Source organism: Babylonia areolata, chromosome 8 (assembly GCF_041734735.1).
Source record: "Babylonia areolata isolate BAREFJ2019XMU chromosome 8, ASM4173473v1, whole genome shotgun sequence".
Lineage (NCBI taxonomy): Eukaryota > Metazoa > Mollusca > Gastropoda > Neogastropoda > Buccinidae > Babylonia > Babylonia areolata.
In genome coordinates this window covers 8,987,313-9,009,812 of record NC_134883.1, presented here as the reverse complement: position 1 = coordinate 9,009,812, position 22,500 = coordinate 8,987,313, and the positions used below count along the sequence as shown (strand labels likewise).

General features: G+C 43.5%; 1 protein-coding gene and 2 long non-coding RNA genes across 17 annotated transcripts in view; 2 read left to right on the top strand and 1 right to left on the bottom strand.

Annotated features, from left to right (window-relative positions):
* The window catches only part of LOC143284962 (putative adenosylhomocysteinase 3), a 339,921-nt gene that overhangs the window by 115,764 nt on the left and 201,657 nt on the right, over positions 1–22,500 (top strand). The window lies entirely within an intron of this gene.
* Positions 1–22,500, top strand: part of LOC143284515 (uncharacterized) — a 137,763-nt gene that overhangs the window by 11,314 nt on the left and 103,949 nt on the right. The gene's annotated exons all lie outside the window — the stretch shown is intronic.
* The window catches only part of LOC143284514 (uncharacterized), a 106,226-nt gene continuing 99,675 nt past the window's right edge, over positions 15,950–22,500 (bottom strand). For all 12 annotated transcript variants that reach the window (XR_013055544.1, XR_013055546.1, XR_013055553.1 and 9 more), the window contains one exon: positions 15,950–16,020. This is a non-coding gene — a long non-coding RNA (uncharacterized LOC143284514). The remainder of the gene's footprint in view (positions 16,021–22,500) is intronic.

The following is a 22,500-nucleotide window of genomic DNA, read 5'->3' as shown; positions in this document are numbered from 1 at the left end:
AACATAGCCAGCATGCACACCCCCGAAAACGAAGTATGGCTGCCTACATGGCGGGGTAAAAACGGTCATACACGTAAAAGCCCACTCATGTACATACGAGTGAACGCAGAAGAAGAAGAAGAAGAAGGTGCTCTCGTTCGTGATGCTTTTCAGGAACTCGGGCGCTTTGTGTCCTTTGCTCCTTCTGTAAACATGTGTCTGTGTCTTTCTCAGGCGGGGTGCGGGGAGACATGAAATGAATCTCCTTGCCTTGCTATAAATCCCATACCCCAGGTACTATCCCTACCCCCCCCACCCCCCCAACTCCCACGACCCCCCCCCCCTCCACTTCCCCCCACGACCCCCTCAGATCCCCCCCATCCATCTCCCCATGCAAGCAGCTTCCAAGTGTGCACGTGTCGTCTCCCTTCTGCTCCAGCAAAACATATATGGGAGTCGCGGGTACTTTTGATGTTTGACACCCGCCAGCCCACTGCCAGTTCCATTAGACCCCCCCCCACCCCCCCACACACCCCCCTCTGTCTGTCTCTCTCCTTCCCTCCCTCCCTCTCTCTCCCATTCCCCCCCCCCCTCTCTCTCCACCCAGAAACCCCATGCCAGACGATGCATGAAGAGAGAACTTGTTGCCAGTCTGCCGCGTGCTGTTGTTGCTGCTGCTGCTGCCCTCAAGGTATCCTGTTTTAACGGAGCTCAAAGCTTTCTCTCTTGGCTCCTTTCAACGGGCCCCACAGCTCGTCTTTCTGGTGGCTATCCCTGGGAGTGGGGGACAGCAGTCACGTTCCTCGTCCCTGGCTGCTTTCTTTCAGAGTCTCTTCTTCTTCCTTCTTCTCTCTCTCTCTCTGTGCTCCCTCCTAGAGCCTCTTCCTGCCAACTGCTGACGAATCGAACATTCTCTCTCTGTGTGTCTCTGTCTCTCTCTCTCCCTTCCGCCTCTCTCTATATCTAGACTTCTGTGTGTGTGTGTGTGTGTGTGTGTGTGTGTGTGTGTGTGTGTGTGTGTGTGTGTGTGTGTGTTTCTGTGCTACGTATAGACATGAAAAGCTTTCTCCAACTCTTTCTTTTTCTCTATATCTAGACCTCTCTGTGTGTGTGTGTGTGTGTGTGTGTGTGTGTGTGTGTGTGTGTGTGTGTGTGTGTTTCTGTGCTACGCACAGACATCAAAAGCTTTCTCCAACTCTTTCTATATCTCTATATCTATACCCCTCCCTCTCCCGCTCCTCTCTCTCTTTCTACAACGCTTTCTATATCTCTATATATCTATACCTCTCCCTCTCCTCTCTCTGTCTGTTTCTGTGCTACGTACAGACATCAAAAGCTTTCTCAAACTCTTTCTATATCTCTACAGCCATACCTTTCCCTCTCTCTCTCTCTCTCTCTCTCTCTCTCTGTGTGTTTCTGTGCTAAGTACAGACATCAAAAACTTTCTCCAACCCTTTCCCTGGTGACCCAAACATGTCCCTGGAAGTTTGTGTTTTGTTGTTGTTGTTGTTGTAGTTGTTGCTGATGTTGTTGCTGTTGTTGTCTTCCTCCTCTCCTCTCTCTCTCCCCCATGGCCAACAAGACACAGATGGACCCCGACAATTTCTCCACTGGGGTCTTCTTGCCCTCACTGCCACTGCCGATCGATGACATTGCCCCGTCGTTAGTAGCAAGATATGCATCAACAAAAAAAAAGAAGAAAAGTTGACCGGTTTTTTTGTTTTGTTTTTTTCTCCTGTTTGACCTGTCTGATCAATGACAGTAAACCTCTGAAAGGTCGCTCGCCACCCGGCTATTTCTTGCTTCCATTTCGGGCTAACGACTGTGTGTGTGTGTGTGTTGGGCTTGGGGGGAGGGGTGCGGGGGGGGGAGGGGTGGTGGCGGGAGAGACAGAGCGGGATCGAAATGTGATGACTACAAATTGCGGCTATAGAAATGCTGTGAGATCGATACGGCATCTAAAGGCTCCCCCCCACTCTCTCTCTCTCTCTTGTTCCGTTGGGCCAAGTGTCCAGTGTGTGCCGGAACCGAGCCTGATTTCCTATCAGTTTGCTGGAATCGCTCTGCTTGACTCGTAATTGTCTTCAACGATGGTTCCAGAAATCACACACACATACGCTCACGCTCGCTCACACACACACACACACACACACACATAAACGCGCGCGCGCTCTCTCTCTCTCTCCACCCAAACGCATTGTGACACACCAAACACCAACACACATACGTTCTGCGAAGACAAACGCTTTCTAAGTTTTATATCACTTTTTTGTGTGTGTTTGTTTGTTGCTTTTTTGCTTCTTTATTCACAATTCTCTTCCAATGAGAAATACCCATTTTTGCTTCTGGTTCTGTGTCACCACCTGTAACGTTTTGTGTGTGCGTGCGAGCGTTTGTGTGTCGATCTATGTATGCGAGTGTGTTTACGCGCGAGCGCGCGCGTATGTGTGTGTGTGTGTGTGTGTGTGTGTGTGTGTGTGTTTCCCTATCGTTGACCAAGCGAGCTCTGTACGTCTCAAGTTCCCTCTTCACCAGCAAACAAACAAACAAACAAAAGAGCCACGCAGGGTCTTTGATGCTGACACCTAAACCGACTGCACCTTTCCATTAGCCCCCAACCCCCTCCGGCCCCCCCCCCCCCTAACCCCTCTCTCTCTCTACCACCCACTCACCCCCACCCCATCCATCTCCCACCCTCTTCTCTCAAGTCACCTTTCCCTCAATGCTACCGAGATGCCAGACGATGAACAACTTCCCCACTACAAGTCTGGTGTGTGCTGCCCTCAGGGTTCCCAATTAAGCACCTCAAAGCCTTCCTTTTTTTTTTCTCTCTCTCTCTCTCTCCCCCCCACCCCCCATGCTCTCACCTTCCTCCCTAACACACACACACACACACACACTAATTCTCCAATTCTCCCTGGCCCATCTTTCCACAGTTTCGCTGGGACGATCACGTTTCTCGTCGTCCTCTGCTGCTTTCTTTTCAAAGTCTCTCTTCTTCTTCTTCTTCTTCTCCTCTGCTCCCTCTCTCCTATCCCCCCCTCACCCATTCCCCACTCTAATACCCCCTCACCCCAACTCTGCCCACCCCCCCCCACACACACACACACACACACCCGACCCCCTTCCCCCAAGGCAACTGCTAACTTAGCAAATCGATCATCTTGCGTTTGATCCAAAGAGCTCTCTCTCTCTCCCTCTCTCATTCAGATTCAGAATCTCTCTCTCTCTCTCTCTCTTCTTCTTCTTCTTTTTCCCTCTGTCTCACTCTCTCTTTCTCTGTCTGTCTCTCTCTCTCTGCTTGTGCTTCTGCGGTACATAAATAGTCATCAAAAGCTTTCTCCAACTCTTTCCCTCTCATGGTGACCCAAATTAATACCCGTCCAGCTTTCACTCACTCTCTCTCTCCCTCTTCCTCCCACCCCCTCTCTACCTCCCTTTCTGCCCTGCCCCCTCCCCCCCCTGTCTCTCCCCCTCACCCCCCAACACCCCCTGTCTCTCTCTCTCCCCCTCACCCCCCAACCCCCCCTGTCTCTCTCTCTCCCCCTCGTGGCCAATACAAGACAGCAGCACCAATCGAGCCCATACCACTACCAGATGAGTCCCTGCTGCTCCTACTGCCATAGCAGATCGATCACACACACACACACACACTTACACACACACACACTCTCTCTCTCTCTCTCACACACAGACACACACTCTCTCTCCCTCACTCTTACACACACACATACACACACTCTCTTTCTCTCTCTCTCTCTCTCTCTCACACACACACACTCTCTCTCTCTCTAAGTCTCACACACATACACACACTCTCTCTCTCTCTCACATACACACACTCCACCTCCCACCCCACCCCACCCCCACCACTCACCCACACACAGATCACCGCTGTTTCCTTCCTATGTAGACATGTATCAAAGCTTACCACTCTTTGCTGTCATCATGCTGTTGACCTGCCATGATCAATGTGTGGACGGACCACCCACCACCACCACCACCACCACCACACTTCACTCAGGCTGCTAGATGCTCGCTTGCTAATGAAGAGGGAGGTGGATATTGGGGGGGGGGGGATCGAAGTCTAAGGACTATATAAACTGAGCAATAACATAGAAAGGCTGTCAAGATCGATAAGACTTCGCAGAGCTTTTTTTTTGTTGTTGTTTGTTTGTTGTTGTTTGTTTTCCTTGCTGTTGTACCTGTGTTGCTATTGAAGAGGGGGGTGGGGTGGGGGGAAAGGGGAAGAGTGAGAGTTAGGAGGGGGCGGGGGGAGGGGCGACGAAAGATCGAAGTCTAAGGACACTAGGTAGATACAAACTGAGCGATATAAGTAAGATAGGCTGCCAGGATCGATTAGACTTCGCGCCGCTACGCTATTTTTTTGTTTGATATAAGTAAGATAGGCTGCCAGGATCGATTAGACTTCGCGCCGCTACGCTATTTTTTTGTTTGTTTATTGTTGTTTTCCTTGCTGTTGTACCTGTGTTGGACATCGCCTGATTTACCTTTCACTTTGCTAGCTGTCATCATCTTTTTTTTTTCTTTTTTCCTTTTTTTTTGTTTTGGTGTGTGTTCCTTTCAACTGCCGATTCTCCTAGATTGCTAGCAATCTGCGCTGTAATCATACCTGTTTTTTTTTTTGTTTTTTTTTCCTTTCGACTGCCATTTTCCTTTCAATTGCTGCAATCATCCTGCCAAACATAATTTTCATCTTCTTCTTGGCTTCTCTGAAATCCACTGGCGATGGCTCTTCTTTACGGGTGAATTCCTTTTTTCTCCCCCCCCCCCCCCCCCCCGATTCTGTCCAATGAGTTATTTTGACCAAGGACAACTAGGAGTTCATTGCAATGCCTTGGTATGAACAAAAACTTACTGAATCTGACGGGGAGAGAGAGAGAGAGAGAGAGAGAGAGAAAACAAAGATCTACGATCAAAACTGCTAATAATCTGTCAGACACGTCCAAAAATAAAAAAAATAATAAAAAATAAAATAAAATAAAATGAAAAGAGAGAACAACAACAACAACAAAAAAAGCAAAACACCCCCCTCCCCCTCGATTCTTACTTACTATACATCATGAATACATACATACATACACACACACACACACATACACACATACACACACACATACCGTTCAATACCTGGAAGCCGAGATTAATAACCGCCAGAAGCCCCAAATGAATCAATCAATATCCCCCCCCCCCCTCCCCGCAGCACACCTCACTCTCACCTCACCTCACCTCCACTCCCCTCTCTCTCTCTCTCCCTCCCGCCTTACCATACTGCAAACGATAATAACACAAGGGCCAGAGTCTACCCCCCCCCACACACACACACCTCTTCTGCCCCCACCCCGCCCCTATCCCCCCATACATCCCTACTCCTCTGTCCTCACCTCCTCCGAGCACCTCCTCCCCGATACACACACATTCCCCCTCTTCCACATACAAGTCTGGCACCACCAATACACTTAAGGGGATGCCAGAAAACAGGCTGCCCCCCCCCCCCCCCCACCCACCCCAAACTCCCCCCCCCCCCCCCCCCTCCCCCACACACACTCTCGTCCTCCTCGCCACAGGTGCTAATCGCATGCAATGGCCATTTGCTAATCATCCAACCGTGGTGGTGGTTGGTGGTGAGGCAGCTTTGCGGACAGTTTGCGTTACAACTGCGCTCTCCAGATCAGTCTGGCTGGGGATTCACTGCGAAACAAAATGGAAAAACAATTTGGGAAGAGAATGCTGCCTACAAAGTCACAACCTCCAGCCTAACGATGGAAGTTGAAGCTGTGACACATGCCCTCCAGTGGCTATCGTCCTTCCATACGCCCGGAAACCAACATGCCATGATTCTAACCGACTCAATGAACCTCATACAGAAAATTGAAAACGGAATGGGAAGCCCAGAGTGGCATAACGCAATGCGCAACTTTCAGATTAAAAAACTCACATGGTCATACTGCCCGGGACATGCAGGTGTTAAGGGAAATGTGCGAGCTGACAGACTTGCTGGTAACGCAACACCAACGAGCGGCCTACATCTAGGAAAATCGGAAATCCTCAGAAAAGTCAAAGAATACCAAAAAGAACAGGTACAAGGCCATCACACCATCGATCGCCTCAAAGAAATAGAAGCAGAGAGAGGGAGCGGCCGCAAATCTAACATGAAAGGTAGAGCACGATGCTTTGCAAATCAAACAAATATCGGCATCATTTCCAAACCAACATTGCGCAAATTTCTTCAAAACGGAACAGAGTCTCTGTGGGCCTTTCCAAACACAATAGACCGAGCAACACACTAGACGCCACGTTCTTGGCATCAGAGATCTTTTCCCATCCCTCTTGCGGCCAGTCAGTGGCGGCTGTGTGTGTTTGTGTGTATGTGTGCTTTTGAGTGCGTTTGTGAATGCGCGAGAGTGAAACTGTACACAAGTGTCAGGAGAGATATGTGTACGTGTGTGTGTGTGTGTGTGTGTGTGTGTGTGTGTGTGTGTGTGTGAGGGGAGGTGGGAGTGCAGGGGGAGGTGGGGTAGAGGATGAGGTATGTGAGTGTATGCATGCCTACACTGTGGGAGCAACAGGATATTGGAACGTGTATATATATATATATATATATATATATATATATATATATATATATATATATATATATCTTTGTATGTACGTGTGTGGAGTTGGGGGTGGGAGATATGGGCGTATGTGTGTGTGCTTGTACAAGTAAGTGTTCATCTCTGTGAGTGTGTGTTTGTGTGTGTGTGTGTGTGTGTGCCGTGGAAGCTGCGATACGTAGACTAGAAATGAGTGTGTGGAGGAGGGGGTAGAGGAGGTGCAAGGTAATGTGTGTGTGTGTGTGTGTGTGTGTTGGAGCTCATGTACGTTTATATGTATTTGACTGTGCTTTCATATGTGCTTGTACAAGTAAGTGTTCATCTCTGTGAGTGTGTGTTTGTGTTTGTGTGTGTGTGTGTGCCGTGGAAGCTGCGATACTTAGACTAGAAATGAGTGTGTGGAGGAGGGGGGTAGAGGAGGTGCACGGTAATGCGTGTGTGTGTGTGTGTGTGTGTGTTGGAGCTCATGTACGTTTATATGTATTTGACTGTGCTTTCATATATGTGAAACTGCATGTCTGGTGCATTTCTGTTATGCATGTGTGGGTGTATGTGTGAATGTGTGTCTTCATTTTTTACATTTATTTGCTTATTTATCACCATTGTTGTCTTATTTATTTATTTATTTATGTTTTATTATTATCATTTTATTAGTATTACTAATATTATTACTACTACCTTTTTCTATATTATAATTATTATTTATTTATTTATTTATTTATGCAAGCTTATCTATTATTTATTCCCCCGTTTTTTTTGTTTTTTTTTGTTTTTGTTTTTTTTGGTTTTTTGTGTGTGTGGTTGTGTTTTTTTTTGTTTTTTTTGTTTTGTTTTTTTTCCCAAGGCCTGACTAAGCGCGTTGGGTTACGCTGCTGGTCAGGCATCTGCTTGGCAGATGTGGTGTAGCGTATATGGTTTTGTCCGAACGCAGTGACGCCTCCTTGAGCTACTGAAACTGAAACTGAAACTCTCCAGATCGCTCCTCTTCCTCCTCTTCCTCCTCCTCCTCTTCCTCCCTCCCAACATGCCACTGTGTCCATAACGTCTCCATGCAGAACGATCGCGAAAGCAAGGATTGCGTGGTTTGAGTGAGGTTGTGCTGTGTTGTGTTGTGTTGTGTTGTGCTGTGTTGTGTTGTGTTGTCTGAGTGCAGTGATGTGGAGGCGAGAGAGAGAGAAAGAAGGGGGGAGGGAGACAGAGAGAGAGAGACAGAAGGGGGGAGAGAAAGAGAGAGAAGGGGGAGGGGATAGAGAGAGAAGGGGGGAGGGGGAGAGAGAGAGAGAGAAGGGGGAGGGAGAGAGAAGAGGGGGGGGGGACAGAGAGAGAAGGGGAGGGAGAGAGAGAGAAGGTGGAGGGAGAGAAGGGGGGGAGAGAGAGAGACAGAGACACAGAGAGAGAGGGGGAAGGGGGGGGGAGAGGGAGAAAGGGAAGGAGAGACAGAGAGAGAGAGAGAGAAGGAGAGGGATATGGTGTGGGGACCATTCCGAGACAACCGCACGTTTGTTGTGTACGTACATTATACACTCTCACTCTCTCTCTCTCTCGGACAATTCCTGTGTTACAAGTAAAGTGATCTCCCCCCATCCCGCGGGGCACTCACCAACCTCTAAACAAACAAACAAACAAACAAACAAAAAACAGCACACCGCCATTCTCCCTGAATTAACATGCGACCTACTAACTGCAGGAACGACTAGGTCTACACTGTACAATTATGCTGGTCAATGCTTTCGGATTAGGATTACAATTAGCTTGTGAGAACTGGTATGCGCACCCCTACGCCACCTGCGAGGTTTTAAATCTTTATAATTATTATTATTATCATCATCATCATCATTATCTTTTTAAAAACAATGTCACACATTGACAAAGCCACTGCCTACAGTGAGCCTCAAGAACCAAATTTCCTCAGAAAGACACTATTTCTCAACTGTTAAAAAATCAGATCTTGACTTAACTCGGATCAACAGTTCTTGCTTTAAAAAAACAAACAAACAAACAACAACTATTATTCTAAAGTGATCATAAAAGTGTACAGAAGAGGCTTATTCCTTTTCAATCAAAACAAACAAACAAACCAAAAAAAAAACCCACAAAAAACAAAAAATCCACCAAAAAACAAACAAAAAACCACACATATCCCCCACCCCTCATTTATCCCACACACCACATTTATATGAACAATAACACCCCCCCCCCCCCCCCCGACATCCCACCCCCGGCCAAAAACATACCACATGTTCTCCCCCCCCCCCCCCCCCCCCCCACACACACACACACACTGTTTTCATGTTTCATGACAGCAGGACTTAAAGAGATATACATAAACACAATACGGAGATCAGATCTTCGCTAAATTTAGAATTTACGTCAGTGGTTTGGGAAGCTCAAACAACAACAACAAAATAAATCGAAAGGTTTTCGATAAACATCATGTCGATAGAAATTCCATGTCCTTTGACATCACCCCCCCCCCCCCCCCCTCCCCCTGTTCTCCAGGAGGCGACATCTTTTTCTTTAACTCACTCAGTACGGCCAGTCCTTTCTTCTCCTCTACACAGACCCCTCGGATGTCCAGTGGGTGTCTGAATGACCCAACCTTTAGCTTCCGTCGTCAGAATTGGGGTATTCTTTGTCAACATTCACCTCTTCAGTATAAGAGCCTTCCGCTTGCAATATTTTGATGATGGTAATTGGGGTGAAACGCTGTTAACGTCGTCTCTTTCGCCGTTCGTATGGAGAGAGTTAAGTTCAAAAAGTCGGTGATGCTACGGAGATGGTAAAACGTTCACGTCGTCAGCTCTACTGCTACTACCCCCCCCCCCCCCCCCGCCCCCTCTCACACACACACACACTCTCTCTCTCTCCCCACTCTCCTCCTCTCTCGCCCTTGTCCACACGGGTCAGTCTGTGAGAGGGTCACCTATTTCTTCTGCCGGCTCCGGCAGTTTGTCTGTCTGTCTGTCTGTCTGTCTTAGTGTCTGCCTGTCATTCATAACTTGAGTCATTCCAAGAATAGCTCCACTCTTTCTCTACCTCCTCACCCTTCTCCTCCTCTTCCGTTCTTAGCCCACTTTCTTTTCTCTTGCAACCCTGCACTCAGGACATAATAATCTTCGGGAAAGAGCTAGAGAGAGAGAGAGAGAGAGCTAGAGAGAGAGAGAGAGAGAGAGAGAGAGAGAGAGAGAGAGAGAGAGCTAGAGAGAGAGAGAGAAAGAGCTAGAGAGAGAAAGCTAGATAGATAGATAGATAGAGAGAGAGAGAGAGAGAGATTGAGAGAGAGAAATAGAGAGAGAGAAAGAGCTAGAGCTAGAGAGATAGAGAGAGAGAGAGAGAGAGATTGAGGGAGAGAGAGAGAGAGCTAGAGAGAGAGAGAGAGAGAGAGACGGAGAGACAGACAGAGAGACTGCGTGTCGTGGTGCGCATGTGCATGCCTCTTTGTGTGTGTGTGTGTGGAAAAGAGAAGTCCTGAATTTGTAAGGATGGATGAGGATGAAAGAATAATACGAACAAGAGGAGGATGGGGAGAGAAAGAGGAAGAAGCAGAAGTGCGTGTGTGTGTGTGTGTGTGTGTGTGTGTGTGTGTGTGTGTGTGTGTGTGTGTGTGGCGGGGTAGGTGGGGTGGTGGTGGTGGGGGAGGGGGAGATTGAGAAGACAGACAGACACCCAAAGAAGGCAAGCAAGAGAGAGAGAGAGGGGGGGGGGGGAGAGACAGACAGACAGACAGACAGAGACAAAGAGTGAGAGACAAAGATAGAGGAGGGAGAGACAAAAGAGACAGACAGAGAGCGAAAGACAGAGACAGAGAGAAAGACAGAGACAGAGAGAAAGACAGAGACAGACAGAGAGTGAGAGACAGAGACAGACAGAGAGTGAAAGACAGACAGAGAGTGAGACAGAGACAGATAAAGAGTGAAAGACAAGAGGCAGAGAGAGAGACAGGCAGGCCATCAGCAGTGAAGGACGTAGGAAGGACAGGACAGGGACAAGACAGGGAGGGACAAGGACAGGACAGGGACAAGACAGGGAGGGACAGGGACAGGACAGGGACAAGACAGGGAGGGACAGGGACAGGACAGGGAGGGACAGGACAGGGACAAGACAGGGAGGGACAGGGACAGGACAGGGACAAGACAGGGAGGGACAGGGACAGGACAGGGACAAGACAGGGAGGGACAGGGACAGGACAGGGACAAGACAGGGAGGGACAGGACAGGGACAAGACAGGGAGGGACAGGGACAGGACAGGGACAAGACAGGGAGGGACAGGGACAGGACAGGGACAAGACAGGGAGGGACAGGGACAGGGACAGGACAGGGACAAGACAGGTAGGGACAGGGACAGGACAGGAGACGCTGCTGAACACGCCAACAAAAAGGGAGAGAGACTAAAAATGACACACTTCCTCCTTTCACTCAAACCATTACGCGTCTTCTCTGCAAGTCAGTACTACTGACTGCTCATCATAGAAAGGGAGCTAAACGCGTGCAAGGTTTCTCTGACTGGACAACAGGGTGTGTTGCGTGGAGTTCACTCCCTTGACCAGTTCTGGCAGTCGATTTCTCTCATCAAAAGAGCACACACACACACACACACACACACACTCACACACACACACACACACACACGCAGACACACACACACACTTTATCTGCCTCACACTCTCTCTCTCTCTCTCTCTCTCTCTCTTTCTTTCACTCACTCTCTCTCTCTCTCTCTCTTTCACTCACCCACTTTTACAATCAGAAACGTATTTAAAGGTTTGAAAAAAAAAAAGAAAAGAAAAAAGACAACCTCCCCCGTTCACTGCACACTGCAGTGGTGGTCTGACAAGAAGACGACAAAGGATCACAGCACACTGACGTGGGATGCAGTGCACGTGGCAAAGCAAACCACGCGGCCGGGGGGCGGGGCATTTCATAGAAAGGGAGCTAAACGCGTGCAAGGTTTCTCTGACTGGACAACAGGGTGTGTTGCGTGGAGTTCACTCCCTTGACCAGTTCTGGCAGTCGAGAGAGAGAGCAACACTGGTGTGTGTGCATACAAGTGTGTATGTTGACCATAAAGAACAGCTCCATCATTCATTCATTTCATCATCATACCGAAAGTCAAAAAAACAGCAGCGAATGACACACACACACACACACACACATATATATATACCACTAACTAAACTGAAGACCAAATGACTCAGTATTTTGTCGCAGGATATTTTTAGTTTTTACTGTTGCTGCCGTAATAACAGACGACTGAAAGACAAACACACACATACACAACATCATTACTCACAATTTTTGGTGTCACAGTTGCACGACCTGGTTTAACTGTCATTACAGGTACGTCACAACCACACTGAGTATGTCGCAAAATTGGGCTGTTGATGTTTTTTTTAGTATATAAGCTGTAATGAATTATCTAAATGATATATGATTAAAAAAAAAAAAAAATGCAGATGTTACACACACACACACACATATATAATGAGAGAGAGAGAGAGAGAGAGCATTTTATAATCACATAGTGACATGTACTCTCACTTCTATGGTCAACAAGACCGTTCAAACTGACCAAAGAGTATGAATGGCCTCAACATGAATGACTGCAAGCAAACCAACTAAAATAAAATGTACATTCACATGATGTACACACATGTGCACATGCACATGAAATACACACTGTAACACACTGAAATACATGCATGCATGCACACACACACACACACACACACACACATACACACACACACCACATGCATGTATGCACGCACGCATGCACGAACACCCACAAATGCATACATGCACACATGACATACACACACAAACATACATAAACACACATCACACTATTTCTCTCATTATAACTGTAACACATATCACAAAATTCAATAAGATCCACCAAGCCAGACATTCTTATCTTTTAATTAAATATAATACAGACAACAACAAAATCCATGAGGAAAAATTAAACACACACACACACACACACACTTATAATACACTCCCACCTTTCCCATGCGCTTACACACACACACACACGTACACACAAACACACACACACAGAATATGTGCACAGAACACGCGTGATACACTTCATGTCAAACCGTGAGCGCACTTCAGTTCACACAGTGCAGGCAGTTGGGGGTGGGGGCGGGGGGGTGAAGGAAAGAGAATGGGGAAAGGGAGAAAGAAAAAGTGAACAAAATAAATTTTAAAAAAAGGAAAAAAGAAAGACAGAAACACAGAAAAGAAGGAAACCAATGAGAACAGGCTGAAAGAAGGAAAGAAAGAAAGAAATGCAACAATGAACAAACATGAAAAAGAAAGAAAAGAAACACCAGAAGAAGAAGAAGAAAAAAACAACAACAAAAAACCACCACACTCTCACAGGATAAATGGGTGTGATGTTTCTCTGGTAAAAATTTGATGTAATAATGAAGAAAGTCCTTTTCTGAGTGGAATCTGTGTGTGTGTGTGTGTGTGTGTGTGTGTGTGTGTGTGTGTTTGAGCACGCACATGCATGTCTGTGCATGTTTGTGTGCGTGACATGTGCGGGTCTGTGTGCACACATGCATGCGTGAATGCTCATGTGTATGTGAGTCACAGAGAGAGACGTGTGTGTGTGTGCGTGTGCGTGTGTGTGTGTAGTGTGTGGTGTGTGTGTGTGTGTGTGTGTGTGTGTGTGTGTGTGTGCGCGCGCGCATGTGAATGCATGCATACAGAGTTGCCAGCACGTGTCCCCTCTTGTGATGTTGTGATGTCTGCATGGCTTCTTTCTGATCAGTAGTGATGTGATACCAAGGGTAACCACAGGCCAGTAACTCTTGTGTTAACGTAATGAAATAAAGGTACAACCATTTACGTCCCTTGGATTGTGTGCCCTCTCAAGTGCTCACACAAAAACCCCAACCACCCAATTCAAAAACAAATGCTGATTCTATTACAAATCCTAAAAGAGATCACAGAGAGAGGGAGGGATGTATAGAGGCAGAGAGACAGACAGACAGACAGACACACACACACACACACACACACACAGGCAGACACAGAGCAGTCCAAGGAAAACTGAGCTCAATTTTTCAAAGACAAAGAAACGTGCTCCCCGAACAAGCCTGTCTTCATCGCAGAGCTAAAGAAACTAGTTATTTCTGTAAAATAACAAAAGAGAATAAAGCAAAATCCTATTTTAAAAAAATATATATATATTTACATCAACAATAACGGATAAACTACATTCAACTGCTTTTAGTCACAGCATTCAAAAAAATAATAATAATAAAAAGAAAAAAAGAAAGAAAGAAGCCTTTCACACTACCACAGTTATTTCATTTCAAAACAAAATATGGCGCATAACAATAACACTGTGTTCCATCCAACTGCAAGTTTAAGAATCTTTTCTTTATTCTATTTATTCAAGTATAATTTTTTTCAAAGCTTTAAAATTTTTTTTTCTCCAAAAACCTCTATTTCCACAGTACATTTTCGCCCCCTATACCCTCCCTCCACAGTAGCAGCAGAAACATTTCTCAACATAGAAGATTATAAAAGGCACAAAGATTCTGCTGCAACCCCTAAGATTAATTTTTCACTGCTGATATAACCCTAAAACCCCCAATACAACCAAATAACAATCACCCACAAATCATTGCACTCAGTCAGAACCCTTAACATTTTGCTGTAGATATTCCTTCTGCTAGCTCGCTGAACGGGACACCAAAACCCCCCCCAAAAAAACCTTCAATGAGACACGCACCCTGCAAACATTCTGCTCCTGTGTCAGCCATGGTGGCTTATTGCCAGGGGTAGAATATATACACAGCCTGCTATAAATCCACTAAGCTGGCTTTCACAGGCTTTTTTGGGGGGGGGGGGGGGGGGGGGGGGGGGGGGGGGGGGGAAGAGGGAGAGGCGGTTGAAGATCACAGGCACCCCGCCCAGAAAGCTGAATGAAATATGACAGCATCTGGCAGTCAACTTCATCTTCACCTCAGTAGATGTTAAGGAGTCTCTAATTTATCATTTATTTATTTGTCTACTAATTCCTGTATTCATTATTCTGTTTAGCTAGCTATCTATCCATCTATCTGACACAATTGTTTCAGAGAAGTTTTAAAACTTTCCTCTGGATTTTCCAGTTTCTCTCTCTCTCTGTCATTCCTCTGCAGCACTCACTCTTCCTCACCCTCCCCATCTCCTACCCTATTTTGTCTTTCCATTCTGCCTCTGAAATAACAGGAAATCTACACATTCATGCACATGCCTTCTGATTGTGATGTGTGCATGCACAAGCGTGATGCCAACATGTATAATGTAATACTGCCAGTACTACACACACACACAAACACACACACACACGCACACACACACACACACACACACACACACATCTATACATATGTATTTATTCAAACACACTCACACTCACACACATGCACAAACACACAACAACAACAACATAACAACAAAAAATGACATATTCTCAACATAAAAGATTTCTGCCATTACCAAAGAAGAGATGCCAATTCCACCAAAATGAACATTCAAATAAATGAAAATGCTTGAAAAGCAGTCTGGTTGTTTCTCAACGCTCATCATCCCAACCCAACTGACTGCCAATTGAACAGCCAAAATGAAATAAACAGCATCAAGTAATGAACCTGAAAAAAGCTCTTCTCTCCCCTGCAAGGATCTTTACTGACTCTCTTCTGCTAGTCACAGACATCAAGAAACACAATCACATCATTTATTCTGCATTCACATACAAGAAAGTTCAAAACATGAAAAAAAGAAAAAAAAGAAAAAAGTTACTGAATAAATGAAAATAATCCACACTTGTTTCATCACCGCATCATGAACAGAATCGGTGCATTCAAATCCTAAATAAAAATTTTATAAGGTCTGAACTATTTTTTCTTCTTATTGTTATCGTTATCATCATATTCAGTATTATAATTGTTATCACTGTTATCAAATTATCATTATTACTATTATTTAGCATCAACATTATTCCCCCTGGAAAATCTTCAGTGATGTGATGATGAAGACGCTGCTGCAAAAAAATGAATGAACGAACGAACGAACGAGTCAGCCAAAATGGCCTGAAAGCTTGCAGACACATGTACCAAACACACACAGGCACACATACACACATACACACGCACACACACACAGAGTTATAAGAATTACACCACATACTTAGAAAAGAAAAAAAAAAAGAGAGAGAGAAAAAAAAAGTTTGACATCAAGTGTTAGCTGGACTTTGTGACTTGAAGAACGGTGTTTTAGAAACACACACACACTGACAACGAAAAAAAGGTAACAAAAAAAAGGTAAAAAACAAACAAACAAACAGTAAGAGCAAAGAAAAGAACTCATGCACAAAGGTAAGACATACCAGTCTGTTGTGTACGGGGGTTTTCTTCATCGCCTACATGTAACAAAACACCACACACACATACACAGACCAGGATATATATTATACATATATCAATGTATACTGACTCGAAAACAACAACAACAACAAAAAACACAAAAAAAAGGGTTCAGACTGCAACAATTATTGTTTCTTAGCACACCATAACAACACAGACATGTATACAAACACAAGCGCACGCTCACACAGACACACACACAGACACACACACACACACAAAGTCTTTCTACTTTTGGCACACAACTGCCAGACAACTGATAACCTTTCAAACTCCTCCAGCCCCACCAACCCCCCCGCCACACACACAAACAAAAATTGCCAGATGCCAAAAAATTACATCACAGTTAATGAGTTATAGACAATTTTCATGAACTCAAGTTTTAAAATCTATATCAAATATAAAAATTAAAACACACACACACACACACACACACACACACACACACACACACACACACACAAAACCCAACTAACACATAAAGGGTGAAACAATGAACAACAACAAACAGAAAAAGTGGAACCAAATAAAACTGATTTAACAAAACCCAAAAACCAAAACAATGCAAAATGTAAATGGTGTCAAATGTTTGCTTTTTTGTTGTTGTTGTTGTTTTATTTGTTTTGTTTTTGTTGTGGTGGTTTTTGAATGCCTGCTTGCCAAAAACACAAATGCCATGTTGTAAATACTGTCAATGACTTCATTTTTGTGCTCATGGTGAAGAAGAAGAAGAAGAAAAAACAACGTATCATTCAAGTTTAACTCAAGTGATCAGAAGAGTAGGTTGAATATAAAAAATTAAGTTGAAATCTTGACTGTAAACTCTCTCCCAATATATAATATTAATAACATACAATGTCTGTGCACACAACAGGCACAAAAAAACAAACCAGAGAAAAGACAAATAGAGACACTGTGAGAGAGAGAGAGAGAGAGAGAGAGAGAGAGAGGAGGGAGAGAGGGAGAGTTGGGGAATGGATCAGAGGGAGAAAGACAGAGATACAATGAAAGAGACTGAGTCAATCACAAAGAGACAGAAACCAGCCACAGAGAAAAAACACAAAACGAAACAAAACAAACAAACAAACAAACAAAAAACAAAAAACACTCTGACCAATGAAAAACAAAACAAAAAAACAAAAACAAATCAAAAACAACAACAACAAACATACAAAGCAAGCAACACCCATCACTGAACCAGAAGCCACACTGACTCTTGTCCACACAACATCCACTTTTCTCCTGAACCAAGACAAAGTCCTACCAAGCAAACTACCATAAGCTGCCACTTATCATGGCAAGCACTATATCCTTGTGGTGTCACTTTTTTTTCTTTTCTTGTTGTTGGTTTTTGTAGGAAACTTACAAAGGCCACCATCATGTGTCTGAAAGTCCACTAAACGCTACCATTTTTTGCTGATGTTCCAAAGGCCCTAACACCAATCCCAAACCCTAACTCCACAATTCTAATGACCCAAACTCCCCAGGTTCTAATGACTCCAACAGCTAAAACCCAGATTTCCCAGGTTCCACCTCTACTGACTCCAACAACTAAAAAGCAAACTCCCCAAGTTCTAATGACCCCAACAACTAAAACCCACTCTCCAGGGGTTCTAATGACCCCAAGAACTAGAACCCAAATTCCCCAGGTTATAATGATGCCAACAACTAAAACCCAGACTCCCCAGGTTCTAATGACCCCAACAACTAAAACCTAAACTCCTGATGTTCTAATGACCCCAACAACTAAAACCTAAACTCCCGATGTTCTAATGACCCCAACAACTAAACCCCAGACTCCCCAGGTTCTAATGACCCCAACAACTAAAACCCAAACTCCCCAGGTTCTAATGATGCCAACAACTAAAACCCAAACTCCCCAGGTTCTAATAACCCCAATAACTAAAACCTAAACTCCCGATGTTCTAATGACACCAACAACTAAAACCCAAACTCCCCAGGTTCTATAATGACCCCAACAACTAAAACCCAAACTCCCCAGGTTCTAATGACCCCAACAACTAAAACCTAAACTCCTGATGTTCTAATGACCCCAACAACTAAAACCCAGACTCCCCAGGTTCTAATAACCCCAACAACTAAAACCTAAACTCCCGATGTTCTAATGACACCAACAACTAAAACCCAAACTCCCCAGGTTCTAATGACCCCAACAACTAAAACCTAAACTCCCCAGGTTCTATAATGACCCCAACAACTAAAACCCAGACTCCCCAGGTTCTAATGACCCCAATAACTAAAACCTAAACTCCTGATGTTCTAATGACCCCAACAACTAAAACCCAGACTCCCCAGGTTCTAATGACCCTAACAACTAAAACCTAAACTCCCGATGTTCTAATGACCCCAACAACTAAAACCCAAACTCCCCAGGTTCTAATGACCCTAACAACTAAAACCTAAACTCCCGATGTTCTAATGACCCCAACAACTAAAACCCAAACTCCCCAGGTTCTAATGACCCCAACAACTAAAACCTAAACTCCTCAGGTTCTATAATGACCCCAACAACTAAAACCCAGACTCCCCAGGTTCTAATGACCCCAATAACTAAAACCTAAACTCCTGATGTTCTAATGACCCCAACAACTAAAACCCAAACTCCCCAGGTTCTAATGACCCCAACAACTAAAACCTAAACTCCTCAGGTTCTATAATGACCCCAACAACTAAAACCCAGACTCCCCAGGTTCTAATGACCCCAATAACTAAAACCTAAACTCCTGATGTTCTAATGACCCCAACAACTAAAACCCAAACTCCCCAGGTTCTAATGACCCCAACAACTAAAACCAAGACTCCCCAGGTTCTAATGACCCAAACAACCAAAACTCAAACTCCCCAAGTTCTAATGACCCCAACAACCAAAACTCAAACTCCCCAAGTTCTAATGACCCCAACAACCAAAACTCAAACTCCCCAGGTTCTAATGACCCCAACAACCAAAACTCAAACTCCCCAGGTTCTAATGACCCCAACAACCAAAACTCAAACTCCCAGGTTCTAATGACCCCAACAACCAAAACCCAAACTCCCCAGGTTCTAATGACCCCAACAACCAAAACTCAAAACCCGCCATGTTTTAATTACCCCCAACAACTCAAGGTTCTAATGCCGTAAATGGCCGAAAAAAAGTTTCCCTGTCTGTAAACATATCACCAAAAGTAACGGAATTTCTATGAAGACCACATGGAGCTTAAATCAGTACAAGTAGCCTGGACAGGAGGTGAGAAAGTGTATGGTGCAGCACCAGCAACAAAAGTTGTACATTTGATTTTCAGTGGAAAAAAAACAACAACAACTACTAACAAACAAACAAAAGAAGAAGAGGAAAAATACAAAAAAAAAAAAAAAGAAAGACTGATTTTCCTTGTTCACTATTGCAAAAACTTAGCATTCTAGCTCTCACAACTCCTGACACTTGCAAGATGAACAACAACAAGAAGACCAATGCACACCATTAAAACTGTGCTATTTATTTCTTCATTTATTCATGTCTATTTCCTTTGTTTCGAATCCTGTGATCTCGTGTCTCTTTCTGAGAAACTCGGCACATTCAGGCTCCACTTTGCCAGTTTTATATCACAAAATATTTCCATCCTAAATAACTTTTCTTGTAGTTTTACCAGTTTCCTCATAGTTTCAACAACCCAGCCTGAGCACATCAAACACAAGCTATTTCAAACCATCACACGTTTGTTTGTTTGTTTAAGCCTCAGGTGAAAAAAAAAAAAAAAAAAAAAAAAGAGGAAGAAGAAAATATCCACCTTTTGCTACAACAGATGTATCATGGTTTTCTCAGGAAAAAAAGAAAAGAAAATATCCACCTTTTGCTACTACAGATGTATCATGGTTTTCTCAGGAGAAAAAAAAGAAGAAAATATCCACTTTTTGCTACAACAGATGTACCATGGTTTTCTCAGGAAAAAAAAAGGAAAGAAAATATCCACCTTTTGCTACAACAGATGTATCATGGTTTTCTCAGGAAAAAAAAAGAAAAGAAAATATCCACCTTTTGCTACAACAGATGTATCATGGTTTTCTCAGGAAAAAAAAAGGAAAGAAAATATCCACCTTTTGCTACAACAGATGTATCATGGTTTTCTCAGGGGGAAAAAAAAAGGAATGAAAATATCCACCTTTTGCAACAACAGATGTATCATGGTTTTCTGAGGAGAAAAAAAAGAAGAAAATATCCACCTTTTGCTACAACAGATGTATCATGGTTTTCTCAGGAAAAAAAAAAAGAAAAGAAAATATCCACCTTTTGCTACAACAGATGTATCATGGTTTTCTCAGGAAGAAAAAAAAGAAAAGAAAATATCCACCTTTTGCTACAACAGATGTATCATGGTTTTCTCAGGAAAAAAAAAAGAAAAGAAAATATCCACCTTTTGCTACAACAGATGTATCATGGTTTTCTCAGGAAGAAAAAAAAGAAAAGAAAATATCCACCTTTTGCTACAACAGATGTATCATGGTTTTCTCAGGGGGAAAAAAAAAGGAATGAAAATATCCACCTTTTGCAACAACAGATGTATCATGGTTTTCTGAGGAAAAAAAAAAAAGAAAATATCCACTTTTTGCTACAACAGATGTATCATGGTTTTCTCAGGAAAAAAAAAAGAGAAAATATCCACTTTTTGCTACAACAGATGTATCATGGTTTTCTGAGGAGAAAAAAAAAGAAGAAAATATCCACTTTTTGCTACAACAGATGTACCATGGTTTTCTCAGGAAAAAAAAGAGAGAAAATATCCACTTTTTGCTACAACAGATGTATCATGTTTTTCTCAGGGGAAAAAAAAAAGAGAAGAAAATATCCACCTTTTGCTACAACAGATGTACCATGGTTTTCTCAGGAGAAAAAAAAAAAGGAAAGAAAATATCCACCTTTTGCTACAACAGATGTATCATGGTTTTCTCAGGAAAAAAAAAAGGAAAGACAATATATTCACCTTTTGCTACAACAGATGTATCATGGTTTTCTCAGGGGAAAAAAAAAAGGAGAAAATATCCACCTTTTGCTACAACAGATGTATCATGGTTTTCTGAAGAAAAAAAAAGAAAAGAAAATATCCACCTATTGCTACAACAGATGTATCGTGGTTTTCTCAGGGGAAAAAAAAAGGAATGAAAATATCCACCTTTTGCTACAACAGATGTATCATGGTTTTCTCAGGGAAAAAAAAAAGGAAAGAAAATATCCACCTTTTGCTACAACAGATGTATCATGGTTTTCTCAGGTAAAAAAAAAAAAGAAAAGAAAATATCCACCTATTGCTACAACAGATGTATCGTGATTTTCTCAGGGAAAAAAAAAGAAAAGAAAATATCCACCTTTTGCTACACTGTTCCAATTAGATATGTTGTACATTCTAATGGTTTTTAAATACAGAAAACCACAACAACAAAACAATGAAAATGTACATCTTTTGCAGCTGGTACATCATAAGCCACCCACGTGTTTTGCCTTACGTTTCACAACGACAAAGCTGCTGTTGCTATGTTATATGCCGGACAGAACCGAACCCCATCGAATCTGGTTGTTACCACACAAGTCAGCAAAAAGCAGTGAAAGAGAGAACAATGCCTTTCACGACAAATGCCTCATGCCTAGGCAAGTGCCAAATCCAAAGTAACCACAAAAAAACACCATCACAAACTGAAAAAAAAAAAACCCCAAAAAACCACCCCTGTCAAACACACACACACACAATAAATTAAACATCCCCACACTGCCTTGCCCCCTCCCTGTACCTGCCTCAAAAACCAACACACACACACACACACACACACACACACAACACACACACACACACACACACACAACAAATGTCCCTTTCAACCAACAAACATGCGTCTCCAAGAAAATTCTCAAAGCGTACCTTACCCAGTTTCTTTCTGAAATACCCAATCATGACAAACCCGGGTTATCAACAAAATAACGATGGAAGTTGTTGTTACATCCTAAGGTTTGAAACCAAAATAAACGAATCAAACTTTTTTCTTTGTTATGGTGGGAATAATTACGAACACATGTTTTCCCTTGTTGCTCCCAGTCCCATATATGTATGTATGTATGTATACCCATGTCGCAATTTTCAAAATACTCTCCCAAACCCCAAAATCACCCAACACACACACTACACACACACACACACACACAGAGACTCACACACCCGCACACACATGCACAACCTACTGTGCACACATGTATGCACACACACACACACACACACACCATATCACACACAGTCTCCGTTCCCCACCCCCCACCCCCAAAAAAAAATGTTAACCACAACAATATAACTGTGCATATAAAAATTCAATTTTGAATCTTTTTCATCAGAAATCAAAAGAAGAAAAAAAAGAAAAAAAGAATATACATGTGTGCTTATAAGTTATATATATATATATATATACACGTGAACAATGAAAGCTGGGGAAAAGAG